Below are 6,774 nucleotides of genomic sequence, written 5' to 3'. Positions count from 1 at the left end.
CACAGACACTAAAATCCTCAGATACTCAAGTCTTTATACAAAATGATACAGTATTTGCCTACAACCTATGTCCTCCATTGCATACCCTTTAAATGACCTAAAGATTACTTATAGTACATATCACAAGGCTAATGTTATACATGAGATTGTTGTATTGTAGAAGGGGTAATGACAAGTCTGTATATGTTCACAATACAAGGAATATTTTCTAATGATTTATATACATCTTCCTATATAGATCAAATCATTTCTAGATTTCTTATAATACCTAATACAATGAAAATGCTATGCTTATAGTTGTTGTAGAATTGTTGAGTGAATAATAAGAGAAAAAAGTATCTAAATTCATTCATGAAAGATGGAGTTTTCTCCCCCAAATATTTCCAAACCCATGGATGGTTGAATCTGTAGATGTAGAATGTGTGGACAGAGAGCTAGTGTGTTATGTAATAAGCAATTATCATCAATAGAAACTGGAAAAAGTCACCACAGTCAGTGGCCTATATTTTGGCTATAGTTGAGTGTATTACTCAGAAGGTTCCTGAATAGTTTGCTTAGGCACTGTACTCATAACTTCCCTGTGATCCTATAAATGATTTAGAGGGGATGGATGCTTTGTTAGTTCAGGTACAGCTACGAAAAGAGAAAACTTGTACCAAGTTGAGTCGATTTAATAGAAGTTATTTATGCAGGAATGAAATGATAAAAAGTCAAAAGGAGGAGGAGAGGCAGTCTAGAGATTAGCTGCACAGAAGTCATAGGAGTGATGACAGACCCTAGACATCAGGGCGGTTGGGATGGTCCTTGAAGACCAGTTCAGGTACTTAGCCTAATGAGGCGATTAGCTCTATTGGTGAGATCTTAAACCCTGGTGATGGCTTAATGGGTGCGATCACTGGAAGAAGCAGAGAAAGGGAGAAAAGGGATTTTCTGGTTCTCTCCTGCCCTCCAATCCCCTACTCTTGCCATGGGTTACCCTCCTTACCTGTAGGAGGAAGACCTGGGTAAGGGCTCCCTACAATAAGACTACAAAGGAGATGGGAAGGGTGAGAAATGAATATGAGGAAACAGACTGCCGATCCACATAAATATGGCTTTATAATAGGACTATAGTCTGCCCAGAAGAGGTGACTATGGTAAACACTCAGTGAAAAGTATTTAGAGGGAAGTCACTCATGAGCTTTTCCATTGCCCTCCTCCACTCCATGGAACGTTTACATACTCATCCTTACGCTCTCACCTTCCTTCTCAGAGAATTCTCATCCTTTAGGCAGAAGTTTTGCCAGTTGACTGGATCTCAGGTGTCTTCCTGCCCAAACTAGTGCCACCAGTTAACTCGTACATTCTCTTCTAACACTTGACTTTGCCGGTCTATTTTTTTTTAGCCAAGATTCTTTAAAGAGGAGCATGCCTATGGTTTTCCCTCACTTATTGCAATTCATCTTAATCTGATTTTTATACTTCTAATCTTTAAACATGGCAAAGCTTTTCAATGACTCACGTCTTACCAAATCCAATACCACCTCTTCTTACAGGACTTGGCTGCTGGATTTGATTTTGTTGATCTGACTCTCTTGAGACTGATCTCTCTTAGCTTTCCCTCCTATTTTTTTTTTTAAATAGAGAAGGGCTAAAGTTCTCTCTCTCTCTCTCTCTCTCTCTCTCTCTTTCTCTCTCTCCCCCCCTCCCTCTCTCTTCCCTCCTTCCATCCCTCCCTCCCTCCCTATGTATGTATGCATGCATGTATGTGTGGATGAATGTGTACCTTCCTCAGGATACTGTCCACCTTATTTTGAGACAGGGCCCCTCATTTTTTTCCAGGAACTCTCATTGATTAGCCTAGGGCTTTCTCTTCCTTCCTAGAACTTGGATTGCCAGCTTATGTCTCCATGCCCAGCTTTCTTTTTTTGGGGGGGTCTTTTTGAGACAGGGTCTCCCTGTAGCTCCAGCTGTCCTGGAACTCACTATGTAGACCAGGCTGGCCTTGAACTCACAGAGATCTGCCTGCCTCTGCCTCCCAAATGCTGGGATTAAAGGCGTGCACCACCATGCCCAACTAAAATGTGTAGCCCAGGCTGGCCTCGAACTCACAGAGATCTGCCTGCCTCTGCCTCCCAAATGCTGGGATTAAAGGCGTGCACCACCATGCCCAACTAAAATGTGTAGCCCAGGCTGGCCTCGAACTCCAGATCCTCCTGCCTCTGCCTCTTCAGCATATCCTACTACCGGCTTTTTGTGTGTTCTGGGGAGCAAACTCAAGTTCTCATGCTAGTGAGGGAAGCAGTTTACTGAGCCATCTCCTCAGCCAAGAGCTTAAAGTTCTTGATGAGAAAGACAAAAAGAGAAAGGCAATGCTAACGAGAAAGGAATAAATAGCTATTCCTGGGAAAGGGCTTAGCGGGCTGGTCTCAGTATCTCCGACAATTTCCAGGTGACTAGTTGGGCATGTCTCTCATCTGCTATTTTGTGCCAACTAAAAGAAAGAATGAGAATGGCCATGGGTTCCTGACAAAAGGATCATATTTCTCTTGAAACAGAAAATGAATCTAGAAGTTTCTATAGTTTTGAGTTGAGTGAGTGCTGTCTGCCCCCACCTTTAGTGCTGACTACCAGCTGTGTGTAAATGACCCTCCTATTGGAAAGGAACCGGGCTGAGTGTCCTAACACCCTCACAAGTGGTTCAAAGGGGCTTGTGTAGCCTCATACGAAAGGGCTAAACTATTTGAAGGAGTTAAGTTCTTCAGTGTGAGTTTTAGTTATACACAACAAAAAACTACTCCTACAGAGGTCAGTCTGTGCAGTCTTAGGGGTTTCAGACTCAATCTCCCCGCTCTGGCTCTCTCTGTCTGTCTCTCCTCACCCCTAGGTCCTTGGACTCCATCAGTTATCTTGTACTGCATCCAAGCCAGCTGGCTGGAATGTGAATTCTTCTCTCATTCCTGCCCAGCTTCTTTGGATTCAGCCCTATTTTATTTTGAGTACTTCATGGTTCGTCTCATAATGAGATTATCCAGGACATGTCTCTGACAGCCAGTCCCCTTTTCTGTCTGTGTTTTGTCTTCCCAAATATCACCTTTGTTTTATTTCTTAAACTTCAAGAATTTGCTGTGTGATGTGAACCTTGGTAGCTAACTTTCCCAGTCAGCCATTCTTATCCCTGGTGGTGCCTGGTGGTGACCTGATCGCTCTAGGTGTGTTGTCCTATGTCAGACAGGATGAGAAGACTTCCTGGGATGGGAGTCAATAATAGAAAATTTCAAAGCTTCCCGTGAAAGCTTTTTTATGGCTGAATACCTCTCATACATTTAACAGTCGTTCAGTATTATTGGACATGTACTGGTATTAGTTACTCCCTTGTTGCTGTGAAAAAAATCAACTTAGGGAGGAAGAGTTTATTTTGACTTGCAGTTGCGGGGGGTACGGCAGCATGACAGGGAAGTCATGGAGGAAGGAGCATTAGACAACAGGTCATATTGCATCTGCAGTCTGGAAATAGAAAGGGATGGAATGCTGGCCTCTTTCTCCTGCTTGTTCTTTGTTCAGTCCACAGCCCCAGCCCATGGAATGGTGCTGCCCACAATCAGGATGAGAATTCACACCTCAGTTTATCAGTCTAGAAACTGTCCCACAGACATGCCCACATGCCTCCTAGGTGATTCTAGGTCCTGTCAGGTTGATAGTCATTACTGACCGCCACACCATTCATTCTGTTCCTAATAGCATCAAACACCAGGAAAGAGAAAAGAGAATTGTCATAGACTTGAACTTAAAAGAGCTTGTGGTCTAATTGTATAGATGAATAAGCAGGTAACAGTGAGTGAGGAGGAAGTGGACCTGAGCTCCAGTCTGGGCTCTGTTGGTCACTGCGTGTCTTTGAGGCTGATGCAGGTGAAGAGCTTACTTTTCTAGAGCATACGGACACAACCTGCCTCTGAACTATTGTGAGGACGTAGCAGGAAGATGAATGTAAAAAGTCCTGGCACATGGTGAAAACTCCCGTTTTGAACACTGCACAGTCTTTACCCCAGTAGTTAAACAGAAACCACTTTGGATATTTGAAATGGAGAATGAAATGAGAAATCACACAAGTTGGGCCTAGTTACTCAGGTGTTAGAAACCCTACAAAAGACCACAAAGGGAGGGAGCCGAGACTTGCAGCAGCAGGGCCACTCTGTCCTTTAGAAATATTTTTATATTAATTAACAAGTAAGTATATTTATGGGACATTGTATGATGTTTCAATGTGTATTGAACAGATCAAGGTAACGGTCTATCAATTTCCTTGAACATTTATCATTTCTTTGTGTTGGAATCACTCAAAATTTGCTCTATTCTTCATATTGAAATATAAAATCAACTGTCATCAACCATAGTCATCCTGCTCTGCTACAGAATATTAGAAGTTATTTCTATCCAACTAACTGCAAAGTATTTTTATAAACAAGGCTGCAAGGCATCTTGTTTTTGTCTGTTCTTTAACTCTGATAGATTATATAAATGAAGTTTGAAGTAGAACTTCTGACCAAGAACATGCTGCTTGGGCCCCGTCTGATGGCCTCTGGCCAGTGTTCTCATCCTGGTGGCACCAGATTCCAGTCATGGGACGTTACTTTCTCTGAACATCGGTGTTTGCATTTGTAGCATGGGCTGCACATGCCTATGTTCAAGCATGCTGAGGCTCAAGGAAAACCATGTCTTGCCTAGCAAATATTAATAGTAGTTATCCAGCACTACTCTGAGCCTGGAACTGTGTCACTTGATTGGGAGTCTGCTAGAATGCTACTCAGTCCTACAGGTCTTCACTTAGTTGCTTTCCTTACTGCGATGGGGAGGTTCATTGGAAATGAGCTATGGAGTGCAGGGCTTCTGGTTAGGAGTGCTGCAGATGATGAGTTAGTGTAAGCGGAGTTACATGCTTCTGTCAACATTTTTCTGTCTATAATCTATAGACAGATGGATTTGCACAGTCAGAGGCTGGCTAGTCCCACAACGACCCTCTTCAGGGTAGAGAGCTGGGGAAACCAGCAGCTGCTGTTTGAGAAGCTGGAAGCCTCAGAACCAGAAGGACAAGTGAAGTCTCCATGTGATGTGAAGACCTGGGAGCCTCCCAGAATCGCTGGTTCATATTCATAGGCTGAAGAATCTGGAGACTGATGTCTCCAGAACTCAGGCCTGCTCATGAGGAGATGAGCTTGCTGTGAGGGTGTCCCTTTGTCATGATTTCTAATTCCATCTGGGCTCCTGGTCTATTGGATATTGTCATCTGCATTTCAGAGATCTTACCCACTCAGCATTCTGGCTTACACGTCAACCATTTCTGGAAATACTCTCAGGAGTGTGATTCACGAATTTTCTAGGCATCTGTCAAAAATGGTCAAGTGGACAGCCAAATCAGACCATTTCAGACACCAAGTCCTTCCTGTTCTTCCTCTGAAGGAGGCTTACATCCTGGTCCTTTCTGCTTCCAAATCCATCATGTAACTATAGGCTCTTTACTCCAAGCAGAATTACTGTGATAACTGCTTAACTCTCTCTCAAATACCATATTCCTGCCTTTCCATTTGTCTTCATGTCTGCTGGAATTATCTTTCTGAACCATCTGCGTTTAATCTTGTATTGTGTGGAATTGTGGTTATAAGATGTTAGGCTTTCAGAGAGTATTTCCACTTAGTCTCAAACAAACAACAAAATAAAAGCTAAAAGGCATTTTCCCCCTAAGTATATGTAGTATGCTGATTTGAAAATGAAAACAAGAAGATAGAAATCTTCCAGAATATAAGACATGACATCAATTTAATATTTCTAGTTTTATATAAAAATCATTAGTGTCCTGTTTCCTCTTTTAACTGGGATTATTAAAATTTCAACATAGATAAATACTTGGGATCATTATAATACACTTCTCTGATAGGTATTAGGAGAATATTAGAATGATATTGCGATGATCTAAAATTCCAGACCACTGGGTAATTGAGGATTGAGAATGCAGAATAAGAAATGGAAATAATTTCTCCTACAAGCTCCATAGAACTAGTGTCTATTATTACCTCCCTTACCTCCCTAGATTAAGGGCAATCCCATTACACTGTGCATCCATTCTGCTGGGAAGAGACCAATCTTTATGATCAATCCTTGAACATACCATCCTGCTATCTCATCATGGGGATTAGAGTTAAAAGTATGCAGCTGCCTTGCATTACAGATCACTGGGCCCTCAAGCAGACTGGGTCCTCAAGCAGTTCCACATTGGAAGTAGTAGGTTTACTGCATATCTGTCTGACAAGCCCAGTCAAGTTTCTTAAAATATTGGTTATGGGGGCTGGAGAGATGGCTCGGCGGTTAAGAACACTGACTGTTCTTGCAGAAGACCTGGGTTCAAATCCCAGCACCCACACAGCACCTAACAACTGTCCGTCACTCCAGTTCCAGGGGTCCGATGGCCTCTTCTGTCCTCTGTGGGCATTGCACGACACAGGTGCACTCACCTACATGCAGGCAATACACACACATAAAATAAAAATAAAAAATAAAGTATTAAAAACATTGGGTATGGGTGTCTAGTAAATATAGTTTGTGATATATTGCAATTACTCAGTATTTTATAGTTATACTATACCTTGATTTTAGAACAGGAGTGCAGGAATGGGAAAGGTGAACGTGTTGTTCTGGAGCCGTTTGTAGGTGCTTAGTCTTGAGCAAAATTCAGTTATGGATTCTGAGTCACCTTCTTGTCCTCCTTCCTCTCAAATTGTTTAAACACCGCTTGTGTTCCTC

This window comes from Nannospalax galili, unplaced genomic scaffold (assembly GCF_000622305.1).
Source record: "Nannospalax galili isolate Female #2095 unplaced genomic scaffold, S.galili_v1.0 scaffold824, whole genome shotgun sequence".
Lineage (NCBI taxonomy): Eukaryota > Metazoa > Chordata > Mammalia > Rodentia > Spalacidae > Nannospalax > Nannospalax galili.
The sequence above is the reverse complement of the archived record's forward strand: the minus strand, read 5'-3'. Positions refer to the sequence as shown.